Source organism: Pinus tabuliformis, chromosome 4_2, assembly GCF_031772625.1.
Source record: "Pinus tabuliformis cultivar Carrire ecotype Pingquan chromosome 4_2, CPIR1, whole genome shotgun sequence".
NCBI classification, from domain to species: Eukaryota; Viridiplantae; Streptophyta; class Pinopsida; order Pinales; family Pinaceae; genus Pinus; species Pinus tabuliformis.
Window position 1 is genome coordinate 1,062,145,436 of NC_142304.1, and position 20,514 is coordinate 1,062,165,949.

Consider the following 20,514-nt stretch of genomic DNA (forward strand, 5'->3'; position numbering starts at 1 on the left):
GATTCCATCTCCAGCTTACTCACTCACTGCATTGCATATCAACTACAATGTTTTCATGAGGTCATGAAAAAGGGTAAGATGGGGGGTGTGTAGAGTCTCAAAGAAGGTATGTTTTGATGGTTATTTTAGTATCTTTTTCATTAGGATATGTAAGCCTTTCTGCATTTTAAACCTAGATAATAACGAAACACGTGAGGTTAATAGGCAAAACTGATAATTGTCATTCTTACGTGCAGGAAGGAGGAAAAGCAGAAATTAGCCATCTCAAAGGGAAAGATGAAGAGGAGCTAACTGCTGTCCCTTTTACGGGGAACTGCAAACGGACTAGATCAAAACGGACCAACCCAGAAAAGGAAGCGGAGATACCAGTTCGGAGCAGAAAAGGAAAGAAGTGACTTAGGGTTAATGATTCTGCGAATCCCTCAGGATCTTAGATCCTGAAGGATCGCTATTTTATCTATTTTCTGTATCTATATATCTCAGTCATCATCCTTATATAAGTGATAGAATTGTTGGCTATAGGGGAGGTTCTGTTGTAATTCCTTTTTACCAGATCAAGACTATGATCTTTATGTCCTGTTAAGACTCGCTTTGTTGTAAGTTTATTTCATGCATTAATACAGACTTGGTTACTCTTTTATCTTTGATCCTGGATCAATCTTAAGCGGTGTACCCCTGGAGGCTAAGGGCCCGGCCCTGGAGGACACTTTCTCTTGTACCATTACGCGTGGTGTCTGTGTGGTTTGTTCATAGGCGTAATCTGGTAATCTGTTGTGTTTTATGAACATTATATTACATGCTCTGTTATGTTTAACTTGTTTAATGTTCCTGCAAATTGAAGTCTTATATTGACACTGCATTATGTTACCAATTCATTAAAGTGTTGATTAATCTCTACAGGATATTATCACTCCAGTACAGAGTTCATGGTGATTGTGTTTTAGCATTATGACAGTTATCTTGAGAAGTCCGTTTTCAGATGATTATTGAATGTTACTGTTTATATCTTGAGATGCAATCGCATACGTTTATTTAGATCAATAACGAAAGAAGATTGAGCACGTTGTGTTTCTAGGGTTATAATTCTTTTAAGACTGCAGGATTGATGTTTTGATTGGAATGGTTAGATAGAATCGCAACTTGATGAACTTGGTTATTGCTTATTCCAGTTGCTGTTCCATTTTAATTGCTGGTCTATTTCAAGATTGTTGATTTGTTGTTTCATTTACTTGCCATTTCTTAAGGACAGACTCAGGCTGTAGTGAGTGTCAGCTTTTGCTATTTGGCTCCCAGACCTCTGATCTGCTCCCATCAGCTATGAAAGGGATAGGTTATTGCCACCAAACCCTTGGCTGATGTGCTGTTCTATTTCATCGTTATTTCCTTTACTTTCCATTTCATTTATATTCATCAAGGATGATCTCAGGCTGTAGTGAGCCCCAACATCTGCTACCTAGCTCCCAGACCTCGGATTTGTTCCCATCAGTTATGAAAAGGATGGGTTATTGCTACCGAACCTTTGACTGATGCAATGCTTGGTGTGATTTAGCCTTTTGAAGTAGTTAAGTTGTAAACATGCATCCATTTACTTTTGTAGCCTTTAAGTAGCTGTACTACGAGCATTACTCTGACAAGTGCTAAGCCTCAGACTGAGACACTCTTTTGGAATAGCAAGACGTTCCCAGATTGACATTCTAATGTGAGGTAACTAAAGGTGAAAGAGATCCTTTTTGTAGCTCTACAGTCATAAATTCCATATAACAAAGTGTTTCCGATGATATGTAAAAAGGGGGGAACTTTTCCTCACACTCTGTTGCCTTAAGGAGGTCTAACCTAGGTTTAGAGTTGTTTGTGCCAACCAAGAAAACCCTAACTACTGTCCCTTTGGACAAAAAACTGCATAGAGCAAGCTACAATATCACCCGAAGCAGTGTTGGGGGATGTTAGAACCAGGTCTCTGCATCCAGGGACATGTGATAAGTGGTTCTTAAGGTCTAACAATTCATATATGCCTTTGCGTAGATCGATATCCTTCTAGGGCTCGCTATTGTAACTCGGGTAAAATGGCTTCTAGACCTTCACGAGGGTCTACTATTAGTCTTTGCGGACCCTAAACAGGAAAATTATCCACTTTCGTGCATTAATCAATAACTCTAGATCTGCCTTTGCGTAGATCTATCCGATTCAGTAGAAAACATAGCAGAATTAACCCTTAACTTTGTGAACACAGATAATTACTTCATTCATGCAGAAATAAGATAGATTCAGTAGTTTCACGCAACATTTATTCATTATTCCATAGAAAATATATTATAAAGTGACATATCATAACATAAAAAAAATCAACAATAATGCTCAGATTGCAAGATAATTCTTCAAAATCAGTCTTTATTCATTCTCAACGTTCAGATTACAGACTCTTTCACCCTGCACACTCAGTTGCAGGGGTCCACGCACTCAACTGTGGACTTACTAAGGCCTCCTGCGAACTCGGTTGCAAGATCCTTCCCCTTTCGCCTAAGTACTGGAAGCAAATCCTTCTTGCCTTAGCACTTGCCAAAACCAATTTCTATCTTGACTTCACTACTATTCGTTACTTCTTAGACTCGATATGACTCGACTATATATAGCTTTCTTCAATACAATACCATGGTTCGTGGACCATGGGTGAGTCTCAAAACTGACCTATTTACTTACCCAAACAAGGGGCTAAGACCCATTTGAATCCTATCTCCCTGCGTGCTCCGCATCCACATTTCACGGAGACTTTACATATTTTACAAAAAATTATACAAAAATTGGGTTAACTAACCCCAAAAATGACCCTAGGGATCCTATCCCAACAAGCCCCCAACACAAATATCATGACTCACCCTCGAGTCACTCAGCTGGCACCTCGATCTTGCTATGGAGACCACCTATATTGACCTATAATACTGCAACTTCAGCAGCGCTCTGCGATGCGTCCTACTGCACTTCTTCTACCAATTTCTCTATTGTCGGGCCTTCTACTGCTAAGCACATTGTCCTCTATGTCTACTGCAACGCCTTTAGCTTTTCTTGAAACGATAGAGTAAGCTGGTAGGCTTCCTCTATCCATGATTGTAATCTGGGCTTTAGAAGGGCCTCTTTCCTCTGTAATTCTTCCGTCTATGCTTGTAGCTGCTTGCCTTCTTTTAACTCCGCGAGGCGTTGCACTGGTGCCAAAGTGCGCGTAGTCGCTTAGACTTCATCATAATGGTGTTGTGTCTCCCTGACATCTGTGTTCAGCTTCTGCAGGTTCGGGTCCTCCTGCAAGTTCGTTCATAACTCCATGGCGTGGTCAAACAACATTATGCAGTCTGTGATTGCGGTATCCAATGTGTTCATATCTTCCTTTATTGCTACTCCACGTTGCTCTTGAACCTCTGGTGGAGTCATTGGCTGCAACTTCAACCGTAGCTCAGATATATTCATTTGGAAATCAAAATTAACCTTGCCGACTTCATCCTTTGATGCACGTACTACATCAGTCGATTTCCTTACTTTTGTTGAAGCTTCGACATCCTCCGGGATGTTCAATTCTGCAGCTGTCTTGCATGCCTTCTCTATCTATGTCTCCAGGATCTGATGTTGTGTCTACATCAACTCCTTTGCCTTCAATGTCTGCACTTTCTCTGCGAACATTTGTTCGTTGTTGACCTTAAACTCACTTAGGACTATGAGGGCGCACTACTTAACAGGCTTCGCATCCGGTTTCAATGTGATCTTCATAACACCTAAATATCCGACAATTCATTTCAAATCTGAAAACTTCATCGGGAATAAATCCTAGTACTCACGCAGCAGCTCAGCTACCTTATCAACCGTATCTTCGTCCCAATAGTTTCCTATCTTTGTGAACTTAGGTTCTTCTTCAAATCTAATGTTTACTTGTCAAGTTTTCAACGGCTCTGATATATCCAGGTTCGCCACCTTCGGTCCTTAGAATTCGTGCTGTCCTTCTATTTTTGGAATGGTAATATTCCGCAGATCGTCCTCTTATTTTTCAGCGGTGATAGTATAACATTCCTGTGAATGGCGCAACTATGTACTCTAATCTATTTGAGTCCATTCTGTTGGTTCCTTTGGTGTTTTGAATATAACGGCTTTTATCTCCTGTAGTGCCTCATCAATCCTTTCAAACCCATCCGAAAAGCTAAAGGTCAATAGAAAAATCTCCCTTAAAATGTCCCATTCAGCCATGCCATGGCGAAGCTTTGTCTCCAGATACCAGTTCATTGGAATGGTATCTAACGTATGACAGAAAATATGCACCCATTCTGGTTGTGTTTTTGTTCCCCATACTTTACTCCATCGTGCCAAATGATTGCACGGATCATCCTTCCCATTGTATTTTTTTGTCATTCTAGTATTAGCATATCCAAATCTTAACTTCATCATTCTCCTGTATTCTTTCCATCCAGCAAAGTTCTCCTTGTGCGTACCCCACCAATGGGAAGGCGTAGCGCACAATGCCAATTCCAGTGCTTGGAATCGATGCTCTTTTGGTATTTCCCTTTCAAATTCATCCAAAAATAACTCCACATCATTCAAACCATCATAATGCGGAATATTTCTTACCTTAGTCGAGACACACCTCAACGATTTGGTCAGTATATTACAACAAAGCGTAGATACTTCATGTAACCGATTTTGCCAATGTTCAAGCTCTTCATTTGAATTTGAGGCATAGGATCTATCCCCGTCCCACACAATTTGTCCATCGAATGTGGGATTGACCCAATATTCATCTTGCACTGTTATCTTGTATATCTGATCTAGATCATCGTCACTTTCTACATAATCGTGTGCAGGTTCGGTATAACGCACTCCTTCTGTAGGATCTAGTGGCACTACAACCCTGAGCGAATTCTTCTAAAACGTCATCTTCCGCTTCTTCAGGTTGATTACCCTGTTCATATCAATAGCCTAGTCAATTCCTAACAATGCAGGGTATGGGTTACTATCATCCACTATTTCAATGACCTCAAATTCAGCCAGTACACTCGCACCTTCAATGTCCACAATTACACCATATAAGCGCCCCATTGGAATAATATTCTGTTGATTTTCCATGCACAACTGAATAGGGGACCACTGCAGCATAGGTCTCCCCATTCTTTCCCATGTCTGCTTAGGAAACACATTCGCATCAGACACCAGATCCAAGATGACCTGGTCCATTTCGTATTCTCCTATCTGCACGGTTAGCCTCATCTCGCGCCCCGTGCGCATTTTATGCTTACCAATATTTCTTGTTGTGCGTTGTTCAACAGGGCACTTTTCTTTATTATCGCACTTGTCTATTAGCTTTTGCAACCCATCTACTACTTTCTAGTCACACCATAACTTCATACAAGTCTTTAGGAAAGTAGCTAGTATTGAAGGATCTACTTCTTGTGTCACACTAGTCTCTGGTGTTTTCTCATGACTTCCTGAGGTGGAGGCCTCAGTGAAGTTCTTCTTTGCTTCCATGAAGGTCTCCTTAGCTTGATTGAGATCAAAATCTACTTCCTTCTCAGCAACCTTGTGCACCCATCCGTCTTCCTTAGGCTGCTTACCTTTATCTGCACCAGTTGTCATACCACTTCTCAACACAATATTTATGCTTTGATCTTCTTTGGCGGGGCTTAGACCTCATCATCTGGATGTTTTGCGTAGGCTGCTGGGGCTAAACCTTCTTTTCTTGCAACTTTTCCATAAGGACCGGACATTCCTCTATGACATGGTCAAACTGTCAACAATACTGACATGAGGGATGCGTGGGGTTTGAACAATCTTGCACAAAGTGCCCTGCTTCACCACAATTATATCAAATTACTTTCCCACGCCCTCATCCTAGTCCAATGCCTCTTCCTCATCCTTGGCCTCGGAATCCTCTGCGCATTTCTCTTGCACCTGGATCCTGAGGCTAGTTCTCTGCCTGCATTCTGTAGGTAGGGGTTCTATCCATCATCATCTCATAACTCCTATAGTGGTGTTCATCATGTCCTACATACTTACAAAAATTACAAAACAACTGCTGAGGGGTCTGTACAAATTTTTGTAGCAAATGGCAGTTATCAGTAGCATGTTGTCATGTAATCTAACAGATAGCACACCATAGCGCAACTCCCGTGCTCGTCCCAATGTTAGTTCTTAGTTTCAGGGGAACAATCCCTCCCCCTATAATGTAGTTCTTATAGACCGAGAAATGATCCTTATCATGTCCATGGCTGTTACATTTCAGACACTAGATCTCAACACGCACCTCCAGTTGAGATTCGTTTCCTTTCTTCAGGCTCTGTAGCTCTAAGTGTAGGCTTTCTAGCTGTGAATGAATCTGTTGCACTCCCAAGTTTGTATCCTTGATAGGCGAGGCATCCAACCTCATTGTGATCTCCAAGGCTTACACTTGCGTTTCTATCTTTTGTTGTGATAGAGGTATTATTAAATGTGGCAAGAGCGATGCTATAAACCAGTCATGATGCTGGGAATCTAAGATTATCATATTAGCATGCCTGATTAGGAACTTCAACCTTTGATCAAAATCCAAGGTGTCTCATCTATATTCTATTAGATTTCCTTAAATTCAATTAACGACAGTGCCTCTGACTTAGGCTTACTAAACTCCTTGTTCAAAGCTAGCTGTGTATTTGCCAACGTCGCGTTGGGGTTATCAGTGCAATACTTTATATACCATGTTGAGGTGAAATCTTGTAAGGTCGTAACCAGCCGTGATTTCTTATTATTATTATCATCTGTAATATGATGCGTTGTCCAAACAACTCTTGTGACAAAACAAAACTGTTCTAGATCTTCGTCCCTGTTCCTTTAAAAATCGGCATCTTCATTGCATTCGCCATGTTGAATGGTGGAAATGGAGGTGGATTGGATGGATGAGGTATCCTCAGGATACCCTGCGTAATCAACTGAACTTCCCTTCGCAACGTAGTGAGAACTGTCCCTTCTTCGTTGCTTGAAGGGAGTTCAATGAGTGGATTATATTATGGGTTGGATCCTCCATTTCTTCTAAAGAATCTCCCACTTCGCTTAGCCCAAACATAAAGGTAACCACATAACCTTCTTTTCACATAACAACATTTTAATCCAAGTCTTTAATGATTTCAAATACTTACCTCGTGGTCCTTTAAAGATCCTTTGTTCTGCTTCGCTATAGCTGATATTTCTATCGATCGCGAAATAAGTCACAAAACTTCCCAATGTGCGATCAATCCAGTGGTCTACAACCCGCGCGGTATTTCTTTCTTATGCTTCCAGACGTCGCACCAGTTTAGGAATCCACACTATAGGGCCTTCGAGCCTCCACGTCCCTTGATTATCAACCAATTTAGACAACCACTCGTATAGTTATTCAGGAAAGAAACAGAAGAATGTGTCGGTCTTGTCTATGTACAAAAATATCTGCAACCACTGCTCCTTGGATAATTTAGGGCTCCTGTTCTCCTGAGCTGTGAATGCATGTGATTTTCAATCAATCCACTTATCCAACTCTTTCTTCATAAGAAACCATTTATCACACATCTCTCACATAGATCCCAGTCTCGGCAACGAAACCATTTTTTGGATTAAGGGGGCCTGACCCTGGCTGTTGGCCCTTTCGGAAACAACCTGCATAGTGTAGGATGCAGTCTCACCTGAAGCAGTTGTAGTTTTTAACCCCGTACAGAAATTACCTGCATACAAATTCTAAAAAAACACAGAAAATAAACAATGCAAGAGCATAACACATAAAACACATATACACAGGGATTTTCCTTTGGATCCCAAAACAAGGACTACCAGTTTGATTTTTCATTATATTCCTTCCAATGTTACAATACATATTTATACATGCTGACGCATCCAATACCATGGACCGAAAACCTTAGGTAGGTTCGCCCAACCTAATATAGGGTCCAAAAAAAAAATTCCCACCGCACTGCCTCGGACCCCATAGAGGGGGCCTACCCGCGCCCCTCAAACCCCCTGGACAGGGGGGGCTACCGCCCCCCTTGTGACCCCCCTACTGCGTAATTGGCGTAATGAAGGGGGGGCTCCGGCCCCCCTCTAACCCCTCGGTTCACTACGTAGGTTAGTCGTTGAAAGAATATAACACAACTCAACAACGGTATTGGGGGATGCTAGAACCAGGTTTCTACATCCAGGGACATGTGATAAATGCTTCTTAAGCACTAATAGTTTAGATATGCCTTCGCGCAGATTGGTATCCTTCTAGGGCTCGCTACTCTAACTAGGGTAAAATGGCTTCTAGACCTTCGCAAGGGTCTACGATCAGTCTTTGCAGGCCCTAAACAAAAAAATTATCCAATTTTGTGAATTAATCAATAACCCTAGATCTACCTTGGCGCAGATATATCTGATTGAGTAGAAAACATATCAGAATTAACCCTTAACTTCGCGAACATAAATAATTACTTCATTCATGAAGAAATAAGATAGATTCAGTAGTTTTTTGCAACATTTATTCATTATTCCATAGAAGACATATTATAAAGCAACGGATCATAACATAAACATAATCAACAATAATGCTCAGACTGCAAGATAATTCTTCAAAATCAATCTTTATTCATTCTCAACGTTCAGATTTTAGACTCTTTCACCCTGCACACTCAGCTGTGGACTTACCAAGGCCTCCTATGAACTCAGTTGCAGGAGCCTTACCCTTTCTCCTAAGTACAGGAAGCAGAGCCTTCCTGCCGTAGCACTCGCCAAAAACAACTTCTATCTTGAATTCACTACTATTCATTACTTCTTAGACTCGCTATGACTCAACTATATATAGCTTTCTTCAATACAATACCATGGTCCGTAGACCATGGGTGAGTATCAAAACTGACCTATTTACTTAGCCAAACAAGGGGCTAAGACCCCTTTGACTCCCATCTACATGTGTGCTTCACATCCACATTTTGAGGAGACTTTACATCTTTTACAAAAACTCATACAAAAATTGGGTTAACTAACCCAAAAACTGACCTAAGGGACCCTATCCCAAGACACTCTCAAAGGAAGAGCAGAATGTTGTTGTTCATGCCTAAACTATTACTTCTAATCTTGTGTCAATTGTGTCTTTATTTCTAAAACTTTGAGGAGATTTTCTCTTTGTTATGGAACCTTTACACCTAAAAATGGAAGAGTAATGTTTAACTTGTTAAGGTCATCAACAATGTTGTAACTCATTTTAGAAATATTTTTTCCTTTATTACTTGTGTGAAGGATCTATCTCAATTTTTTGGAATTTGCTTTAGGAGCATTATTTTGGGGGCCAAAAAATCCACCTTTAACTTTTTCCGATTATTGAGAAAATGGAAAATTTTCTTTAAATTTATTTGCTTGTTCTCTTGTTTGAATCACATTCTCTCCTTTCATATTAACAAATTGTTTCTCTCCTAATATGAACTCTTGTTTTTAGCCCCAAGGGTTATCTCAATTAGTTGAGACCCCATCGTTAAAGCACCTTTGTTATTGAGAGGTCATGAGTTCAATTCTCTCGACACTCTCGAGGTCAGGCTCCGTGGTTGAGCCATCTAGAAATGATCCCTTTGGGTAGATCTTCTTGGTACAAATATTATGTGGACATAGTGATCCAGTGGATCAGTAAAGTGCTCAAAATGAAAGTGTTCAAAAGTGCTCGAAACTGGTGCCAAAATGTAGAGATTGCTACCCTGAATCTAACGCACTTGAATCTCTCAAAACTAACATCATATGCTCAAGATATCACATTTTGATCGTTTTCCAAAATGGGTAAAAAGTTTACAGGTTGCTGACTAGACTACTGACTTGGAAATCCATACAACTGAGTTACTAGGCTGACTGAGTGTACCATTGGGCCAATCGGGTGATTACAAGTGGCCTCTTATGGTTTTTACATATGGGCAAATTTGATTGGTTGTTGTTTTTGAAGTGGACCAATGGGAGCATGCCATGTGGCACCTCCAGGGTGCAACAAAATTTTGTTTGGTCAGCAAGAGGCCCAGGCGAGATCAAACCCCAACCTCAAGCCTACAAGTTCCACACTCTACCATTTCTCCTACAAATGGTTCTTATTAACCTATGTTCCAAACTTACATATAAAGTTTATGTCGAATTCCATTGGGGGAAGGGGTCGGGGCTAAGCCCTTGGCCCCTAGTTAGTGAATCCCATAGAACCATCGTAGAGTAATGACCAAGGGGCTTAGAGCTTAGCCGCATCTCATGGTCATGATCGCAGCATATAACCGAGTGCAGGGTGTTTAATGAAGCCAATAGTTAAGGTTTGGTGTAAAGCGCCAACCCATAGCCATATGTCAATGCATTGGACTGTGGGCAGATTGGAATGGAGACATGCAGAGAGGGTGAAATCGTAGGACTGGTCCCAAGTCCCGTGGCACTCCACGGAACCAACGAAGAATGGATAAGGCGCTACATCGGTGGAGGCAGTTTATTAGCCCGACTCTTAGCCTCATCGAACAACGTGACCAAGAACCCAGGGCAGAAGGCATGGAGTGGTCAGGGCGACAGTTAGCCTGGCTTCTGGCCACATGGACTGATAAGACCGAGAGCGGGGCCAAAATTCAGGCACAAGTAATTATTGGTAAAACTAATTGTTCAACAAAATGCACCATTTGCAGCACAAATCTCGTCGACGCCAAGCAAAATTGTCACTCGGCGGTCTCCAAAATGGTGAAAAATGTAGGATGGTTAGCAATAATTGCCAGTTTATAGATCAGTTAGTAGCAAAAACTTCTGTGAGATAACTTTATAAGTTTTTAGCCAATATGAGCCCAACAAGAGCCCAACTTGGGGTTTTTGGGTCATCTGGAGCCATTGGAGACATTATTTTTTCATTCTGAGCACTGTAAATCCTTGAAATCATAGATTTGAGCACTTAATGAAAGAGGCCCAACATTGGAAGCTAGACTAGGAGATGTAGCTCAGGGGGGTGAATTTCTTTATCATTTTGTTGTCTTATGTTGTTGTGTATGGTATATTTGTCTCTTATTTTATGTTGCAAACTGAATTTAAAAGCCATTAATTTATGTACTTTTGCAGATTGATCCATTGCCTAAAATACATAAAAATTTACTTGCAAAATTTCCATGAACCTTCAAGTTTGTAATATAGATCAGTTTGGTATCAGAGCTCAAGGTTATTTTGAAGGTTTGATTTTGTTTGCAAGTGTTTTCTGATGCTTACAAGGTTGAAGCTAAAAAGAGGAGGAGTGCTTGAAGAGCCAAATCCTCAAGTGGGTTCAAGGAAGCCACACATACCTCAAGCTTCATGAGTCATGGCACATGAAGAAGGCCATGAGATGATGTCTGGGGATGAGAGAACTTTCAGAAAATCTTTCTTTGAAATGTCTGAAAGTTCTATTTGAAGAGACAAACACAAGTTTCAAAGGAGATATCTCAAATCCTCCAAAAGGTAATGGAGGAAATGGTGATAAACCACCACCTCTACCTCCACCTTTTCCTTCACCTCCATCTTCACCCTCATCTTATTCTACTTCAACCCCTTCACATACTCCTCCAAGAACTCGAAAAAGACACGTTAAAACACCTTTGTTAAAGCTTGATGTGAAATTTGAATTGCTTATGTACAATGAGGAAGTAAATGTTGGGAAATTGGATAATTGGATTCATCATCTTGAAGTCTATTACATTATTCAACAAATTGATGATGATTCCACTAAGATCCAACTTGCTTCTCTTCATTTGAAAAGTGCAGCTCTCATATGGTGGGAGACCAAAACTCAAGAGGATTTAAAGAAAAGATAATTTCTTCTTAGAATGATTTCATAGTTGCATTAAGGATACAATTTTATCCATTATCTTATATGCAGAAAGAAATAATGGACTAAAAAAACTTTAGACAAGAAAAAGGTATGAGTGTTCAAAGTTATACCCAAGAGTTTAGAAGAAGAGATCTCATTTTGGGTGTAGATTTATCCTCTCAAGACACTCTCCTTAATTAAATAGGTGGTTTACATAATTATTTGAGGCATACAATTCTTATGTTTAACCATACAAATCTAGATTAAGTTTGTGTATAGGCAAGTCATTTAGAAGCAAGAGGGAAAAATGTTCCTTAAGAGATTAGCAAGAATCCATTCAAGAGTGGAGACAAAGGAAAGGGGAAGTTCAAAGGCAAGGGTAAAAAGAATGTTGCAGTCAAGAAAGAGGGAGAAAAAATCACATGTAAACACTGTTCAAAATAAGGCCATGATGAAGACCATTGTTGGAAACTTCACCCAAAGTTGAGACCCAAAAAGTTTAACAACAAGGGGAAACAAAAGACTGTTGCAAAAACTCAACGTGATTTAGGATCTGATTCTGGAGATGAAACCAAAATCGCAGCCATGGGATTGAAAGTTAAGGATTCTATTGCAAGTACTAGTTCTTCTAGCAAGCCTATTGAAACTAAAAATGAAAAAGAAAGAATTGAGCTTTTCCATATTAGGGCCATAACAAAACATAACAAAGTAGATAATATGTTTGATAGTGGATCCCAATCCAACCTTATTTTAGAAGCCATTGTCAAGAAAGTAAATTTGGAAACCATTCCTCATCCTAAACCTTATCATTTGGGTTGGGTGTGTGACAATGCACAACTGCAAGTGACATGAAAATTCATACTTAAATTTGCCATCACTACAAATTTTATTGATGAGGTAGAACTTGATGTAGTACCAATTGACATATGCGATATTCTTTTGGGAAGCCCATAATTATATGATAGGAAATACATCTTTCATCACCATGAGAACAAGTACCATTTGTTTAAAGATGGGATTGAGTATATTGTTAGAGCACATCGCAAGAAATTAAATTTGTCTCTTGTGAATTCTGGAAAAATGAAGAGGCTTGTTAATGCTAGTAATAGTTTTGTATTGTTCATGATTAAACCTAAAGATGATACTAAAAAGGAATCCTTCCAAGGATGTGATGCACAAATTAAATCTAATTTGATTGAGGTTGTTAACACATATGATAAGATGTTTAAGACATAAAAATTTGCGTGCAATTTTTCCATAAACCTTCAAGTTTGTAATATAATCATGTAGTGATCACTAATCCCTGGTGATCCAGATCTATTAACTTCAAGGATGCATACATAATTGCATATAAAAGAGAATATTAATCAAGTAACTTAACACATGAAAAATAAGAAGAAATAATAAAGCAACCATGATATCAAAGGCACATAAATGATTTGATTACAGAGTTCAACCAATGTGGGCTATAGCTCTGGGCCCTGCTCAAAGTGGGGAGGCCTTCTTTCATTAAGTGGAAGAAAAGAAATAAATTACAAGAAACTTTACAAAAATGACCCTTATACCTCTATTGACTGTGTTGGACCCCCCAACATGTCAGGGTATCTCCCTAGTAAGAAGTCCCAACTAGACCTCAGACTGTTTGGAGTAGGAGTCCCAACAATGCGTAGTAAAGCAATGCCTTGATTGCGATAGCACGCAAAGGTAAGTGTGATATCTTAGTCGGAAGCAAGTAAGTGACCCTGAAGTGAGTTAAGTGAGATGCATGGGGGTTCTATCACGTGGAGGGGAAAAAGAAGTGCGTCCCTTAGAAACCTGTAATAGTACACAGCCTGAAAGAAACAAACAAGCTGAATGACATCACAAGATGGAAAGTGGAATAGTCTACAATCCAAAGTGATGGGTTAAACCAACAAGACGTTTGAAATGAGATTCATATGATTTCATACAAAATATTTCATATACAAATGCGTAAGTTAAATAACACACATTGCTAAAGTAACCAGAATAGTCAAACTAAAATAACAACATATGCATGAAAATGTGTTGGCTCTGTTATATATATTAAGTAAAATTTCCATCCATATATACACCATTGACAACCACTAGCCCCAATAGTGGAACATTACAGTCAACACCACTTGCTCCTCCAAAGAGATGTACTCGCTCTGCACTATGGAGAAGCCAAGGTTCGTCACAATACTCTCCAAGCCTTCTCTAAGCAATGCCTATCCAAAAGCTTGGCTCCCAAAATCCTGTACTATGAGTTATGAGGTTCTATATATAACGAAGGTTGGGGTGACCCTTAACATTCCCCTTTGACTCTTGAACTATCCTCATGACTCCTCACATTACATAGTGACTGTTCACATTCCAATAATGACACTTGGAATTTCACTTATAATATATTTACAATAATACAATTTCCACATATACCCGTGTGGGACAAAAATAGGCTCGAGTCAGCTTGATAAGACAAACAACATCAATCAGGGTCTTGGGGAAAGACCAACTCGGTAACCTCCTTACAATGGTCTTCAGTGAGGAAATGATACCAAACTTGGTACTGTGCTATTGTGTCCCTGTACTATTTGGTGACATCTTTGTCGAAGCGGACCCTTGCCTCCATGGCTTCCGGGTATATGGTTATGAAACCTTTGTTCAGCTCATCCTGAAGCATGCGCAACACTGTCTTGAGTGTGGCTAGACCACCGATGTACTTCTGCATGTTCTCTGCACTGAGCTAAAAGTCATCATTGGTGGCTTCTCGCGTCAACTTCTTTATGTACTTATCGACATCCAGCATGAATAGGTTCTTCCTCATGGCTTGGGTGAGGGTTCCGATGGAAGGGATCTTGTGTGTTTGCACTATGACATCCAGACTCATGAAAAAACATGCAGAGGAAGCCTCAATGCTAATGATGAGTAGAGGGAGTTGCTCATAGTTCTGGATCAACATCTGAATCCGTGATTTTTCTAGCTCAACCTATGGCTTCATCCTCTTGTGCAATTAAAGAAAGGCTCCCTTGTACCTAATTGTCTATTCCTACATGTGCATAATAGCAATGTGCATGTCTTTGAGAGTTTGTGTTGTCTACGTGCATGCTGCTGAAATCCGTATAGATGGACAACTGCTTTGTGCATGGTGACAAATCTACTATAAATTGTCTGCATGGTGGTCTCCAAAGTTGAAATCTCCGCTAGTATTGCTTTCTTCATTTCCACCATAGAAGATACTGCAGACTGCTTTGTTCTTTGCTTAGCCTCTTGCAAGTCCTTCACCATCTAATCATTCTTGATATCAAGAACTTGACTATCGAACTCGTGACTTCTTCATAAGCCTTAGAAGCCTCGACCATGGCAACTGGATGTCTTCTAATGTATGGTATAATCACCCTTTCTTCTGTGTGCGCAGGTGATGTATGATCATCCAGGAGCTTCTTTCTTCATGCCTGTACGATCCTCTGTTGTGACTTGTCAAATGCTAGATTGTACAAATCCGTCTTCGCATCATCATCAAGGAGAATATCTTCTCTTTGCTTTCTTGGGACTGGTCGTGATTCTGGAGGAGGCAGAGACTATGGTGCGACCTTGGATGCCCTCGGCATTAGATCGATGTCTTGGTCCTATAGCTCTCATTTCATCTCCATGTTTGTTGCCTCAACCAACTGCTCAACCTACTGAGAAGTTCTCGAACCCGCAACTACTCACCCTCTTCTTCATCTACTAGTTTCTCTGCTTCTTCAACCTATATCTGTGTAGTTTTCTCTGTCAGTGCACCTTGTCCTTCTTCCTTTTCCTGCTTCTGCCTTTCTTCCCTTTGTTTCCTCATGAGTTTGTGTTCTACTTTCAACTTCTTCTCCAAAGCTACTCTCTCAACAAGAGGATATGCTTGGAACTTGTAGCTTTTCTCAGCCTCTACGCTCTTGGAAATCTTCCTCTTTCCTTTTTCTTGTTCTAGTTTGTTGCTCGTTGTTGTTGTTGTTGTTGCTTCTTGTGGCGTTGTTGCCTACAGTGTTTCTTTCCATTTTACCACTATGCTGACCGGTTCATTGAGCCTAGAGGAATTGTAGAAATAGCTCCAAGTATATTCCTCTGGCCAATGGTATGCCTCGTGGATCCATGGGTAGTACACCTTCACACAGTGGTTCTTGCATATGTATTAGGGATCATAGGGATTGAAGCTCTTGGTCCCGAACCCAAACTTCTTCAAGTCCTCGGCCTCGACATTCACTTCTTTCAAGGTACAGATCTCGTACAGACCAATTCGCAAAGGAAGAGTGGGCCATGGTGCCTCCTTCCTCCTATGCATTCCTGCTGATAACCCTGTGGAAACGTGGTATGAAACCTCTTGCATGAACAACTTTTCCATGGAAAAATTCAGTAGCTCATGCGGAGGCTTCTCCACGCTAAACATCCTAATGAAGGTGCCACCAAGTGAGGCATACCAATCTACAATGTTAAGAAATGTATGCATCGCTTCTTGGGACATGCAAGGTGGATCTTGTTCGAATATCATCATGTACAACGGGGTGATGAAGTCTTCAGACAACTTTTCCATGACTCCTCGGTAGTTTCACTCAGAGAGAAACTTGCAATAGATGTTCAGGACATCATCTAATGGTGTCCATGTCCAACCCATGCCAGGTAACTGTTGTTGGGCATAGATTGCATCAAACAGCTACACAGACATAAATAATATTTCTTGTACATCCTTAGGCGTACTCTAGGCATTAGAAAAATGCACTTTCAGCTGAAGAGCCAACATGTTTGACCAATTAAAAGGCCTTCCTTAATTTTCCACCTGATCTAACATAACAACCCAACTTTGCGGGAAGGTCTCTATGCTCTCTTGACCATACAAGCGACATGCGAAGATGACCAAGAGTTGGTAAGCCTTCCTAAGTGACTTCATCTTGTAGACCTAGTTGGGTGTCGTCCTGAACTTCGATGGTTCTTTTACCCATCACTTCATGATATATCTAGTGTTTACATTGTTGTTGGGAGTGAAGAACAGTGCATCCATGTGGTTCACCGGATGCAGCAAGTGATACATCTGATGGTAGTTTCCAACCTAAAGGTGGCAAGCTGTATCCCACTAGTATTGCTCAATGTCATCGTCTTCGGATCGGTATTTGAGACAATCTAGTGAATGATATCCGCACATGGGAAGACGAGGTACTTGCATGAAACCCTATACAAGCTTGACTTTTGAAAGTTGACATAGACCTGTCAATCTTCCAGATCTTCCTTGAAATTGCCTGCAAATATGCCTTTTATTTCTTGCCATGTGATCTTCATGTCCTTCTCTACAAACAGCTTCGTGTCTGCATAGATGGGCAAGTTCATTGGCACCTATTCAACCGCGTCTCCAATGCTTCTCTCTACATTTTACTTTAATCCAACTCTCTTGGAAACCATGATGCCTATACTGCTGAGAGACTGCTCAAAAAATGATGTACCTGGAGACAGAGTGGACACTCACGACAAGAAAATGTCAGCTTAAAAAAAAAAGTCACTTCAAGGATTGATCATGCAACAAGCTTGGTGACTACTGGGCAATATTGCATAGTTGTGACTCTTAGAGATGAGGGACGATTAGCTGAAATTGCGCATTGCGCAGTCCTAGCTACCAGTGAGAGGGCTGCTGACTGGAACTGCGTAGAGCACAATCCAACTGGGCTTGTTGTAGACTAGAACTACACAATGTGTAGTTCAGTCTCTCTTGATTGCTGGTTGGGACTATGTATTGCACAGTCCTAGTGGGGAAGACCGGGCAGTGTCTCCTAGAACTACGTAGAGCACAGCTAGAGGCCAGTTTCAAGTAACTTTTGCACAATTCCTGGAGCCAAGGTAGAGCCTTGAGTTCTAGAAATGTGTAGTGCATGGTGGGAGAAGAAAGATATGAGCCAAGGCGGCCTAGATCTGCCCAAGGGAAACTTGAAAACTAGTAGATTTGAATGCATGAGCGAAGGATGGTGCATATAGGAGTAATGAGCATGCTTGCAATCAAAACCAATGCATGAGTCAGTCAAATGGATGAACAACGAAGTTGGTGGGGAGAGTCATCACAACGACGACTGTTAGTGCAAAAACAATGCTATACATGTGACGCTCAAGAAGGACAATGAAAAACTTGAAACAACACTTCTATAAGTTAAAAAAAAACTAAAACACCAGCAGTCGTTCAGTGAAACATGCAAAACAACACTCACACAAGCCAAGGAAAAAAAAGCAACAAAAAAAGCAACAAAAGACTTCAAAATAAAAACTTACCCGAAAAAGTTGCGCCGACTATGCAGAGAGTTCCTAGATGCCTCAGGAATGCCATAGATCCAAGATCAAATGTGTAGAATGAGCTTTGGGGCATTCATTAAATATATTTGGTATATTTAGGGTTTATGATGTGTATACCAAAAATTTAGGAAAAAGCGAAAAGTGGTGGGGAGTTTCAAAAATTGACTTGAGTTTAACTCCTAGTGCTAAAAATAGATCCCTATTTTTTAGGGATCCTTTTACTTTTTCGGGAAAGGCTGCTATGCATGCATGGATAAATTGCATAGTTATGGAGGGAATCAAGAAACTTGCTAGCACATGCATCAGACAATGGCTGAAGGAATGCTTCTACACAGTTCTTGAGTTGAATGGCTCTGGCTGCCTCTCACACTCTGTGCAGTTTCCCAGCTGAAGACAAGCTGTCATCTGGGACTACACAGTTTTGGAGCCTAAGCTCATTGCCTAGATGTTCTGTGCAATTTTGGAGAGCACAGCTGGCTATTGGGTTGCTCTGTGCAATTCCTGAGAGTAAGGCAGGTTGCCCTCTAGGACTGCGTAGTTTTCCAAGATAGTGTTAGAACCGAGTGTAAACCAAGTCACAGGGTTAGCTTGTGGTTAGTCATCAAAGCAAATAAGCGAATAGAAGCTGCAAAGTGAAAGATAAACTTGAATGAAACAAAATTACCTGAGCGGTGGAAGACAAGAAACTAAGATTTTGAGGAGGGGGGCTCCAAAACAAAGCAAAGAGAAAATTTTGGAGGGTGGTTATAGCTACTACAACATTGGCGACACACTGGTAGAACTCCAACTCTCTATATGGACCTTGTTTCATGCAAAGTGGGTCTAACTCCTCCAGAAGTATTGTTCGATTATTTGATCATCATGGCTTCTTCACTAGATTGTGTTAAAGACATAATCCCTGCCATTCTCTTGATCGGTTGGCACACATACCATGCCAAGTCAACTGAGTTGTTTCGATTGGGGAATAGGGGTATATTGATGCACAAGTAATATAGCTGTCAGAGTTTTAGTTTCATCTCTAGTGTTGCTCCGCTGCTAGTAGGCCTGGACAGTACCCCGACCGATTAATTTTGGGAACACAAGCATCGCTTTGCTACTAACGAGCTTGGACAGTACCCTGATGGAGTTACTTGCTTCACCTCTCTGCACAGGAAGCCTTTGTCTTCTTTGTCTTTTATTATTTTTTTTCATTTTTAGAGAACTGTTCATAGGCATCTATTTATTTCATGAGGTGGAAGAGGGATCCCGACTTATTGAGAGCATATGAGGTTGTCCCTTTAGAGAAGTATGTTATATATACCTCTTACATACTTGTTAAGGTTTTCCCCCTTGCTGGGTTGTGTTATATTCTTTCCATGACTAGCCCCAGTAGTTAAACCGGGGGGTTAGAGGAGGGGTGGAGTCCCCCCATCGTTACGCCAGGTGCAGTGGGGGGCGGTAGCCTCCCTCTACAGGGTTCGGGGCAGCGCCCCCACGGGATTTTTTTTGGACCCTATATTAGGTGGGTGGACCTACCTATGGTTTTGCGCATGGATTTCGCACGTGGTTTTGGGCGTGAAGGTATTCGGTCCATGGTATTTTTTGTAGATCTGGTCAAGGGAACTACAATTATGTTCTAATCCAGGGTTAATGGATTTGGGTTTATAGATGCTTCGACATGTATATATATGTATTGTAACATTGAAAGGAATATAATGAAAAATCAATATGGTAGTCCCGGTTTTGGATCTAGGGGAAAATCTCTGTGTATATTTTTTTTATGTGTTATGCTCTCGCTATTGTTTATTTTCTGTTTTTTAGAATTCGTATGCAGGTAATTTATGTATGGGGTTAAAACCTACACCCCTCACCTTACTCTACTTGACTGAGCTGACAAGGGTTAACCGAATATAGAAAAACCAATTAAAGTAGGCGGTACTAGTTAAAAGTGCAACCGTTGTGTTTTCACCAAGACTCACTCTGAACAGAACGTATTTTCCATCAGGGTATCATCGATTGAAGAAAATAAGATCTTCATAAAGGGAGAGGACAATAGATAACCAATTGTTGATAGCTGTACAAGTCCTCTTGTACTTCACCCTGCTTGTCTCAAGAGCCAAACACGGTTTCATGTGAAGCTAATCCTACGGGTGCATAACAAGCAAGGAAACAAACAAGCAAAGGAAAGAATTAAATGGAAGCAAAACAAGTAAGCAATAAAAACGTGCAAGAAAAGTACACAAGAAAGGAAACACTACTCCTACTCCTAAACTAAACAGTGCATGGGCCTACTCATGTGAAGTGATATTTCCAATGCAACCACCAACACATTGGTTGACCCATGTTGGTGAAGGCATGGTTGACAAGAAATATATACAATTAAACCAACACACAAGAAAGATAAGGCAGTGAAAACCAAGACACTTGAAGTTTGAATGTGTCCATAGAAAAGAAAAGAG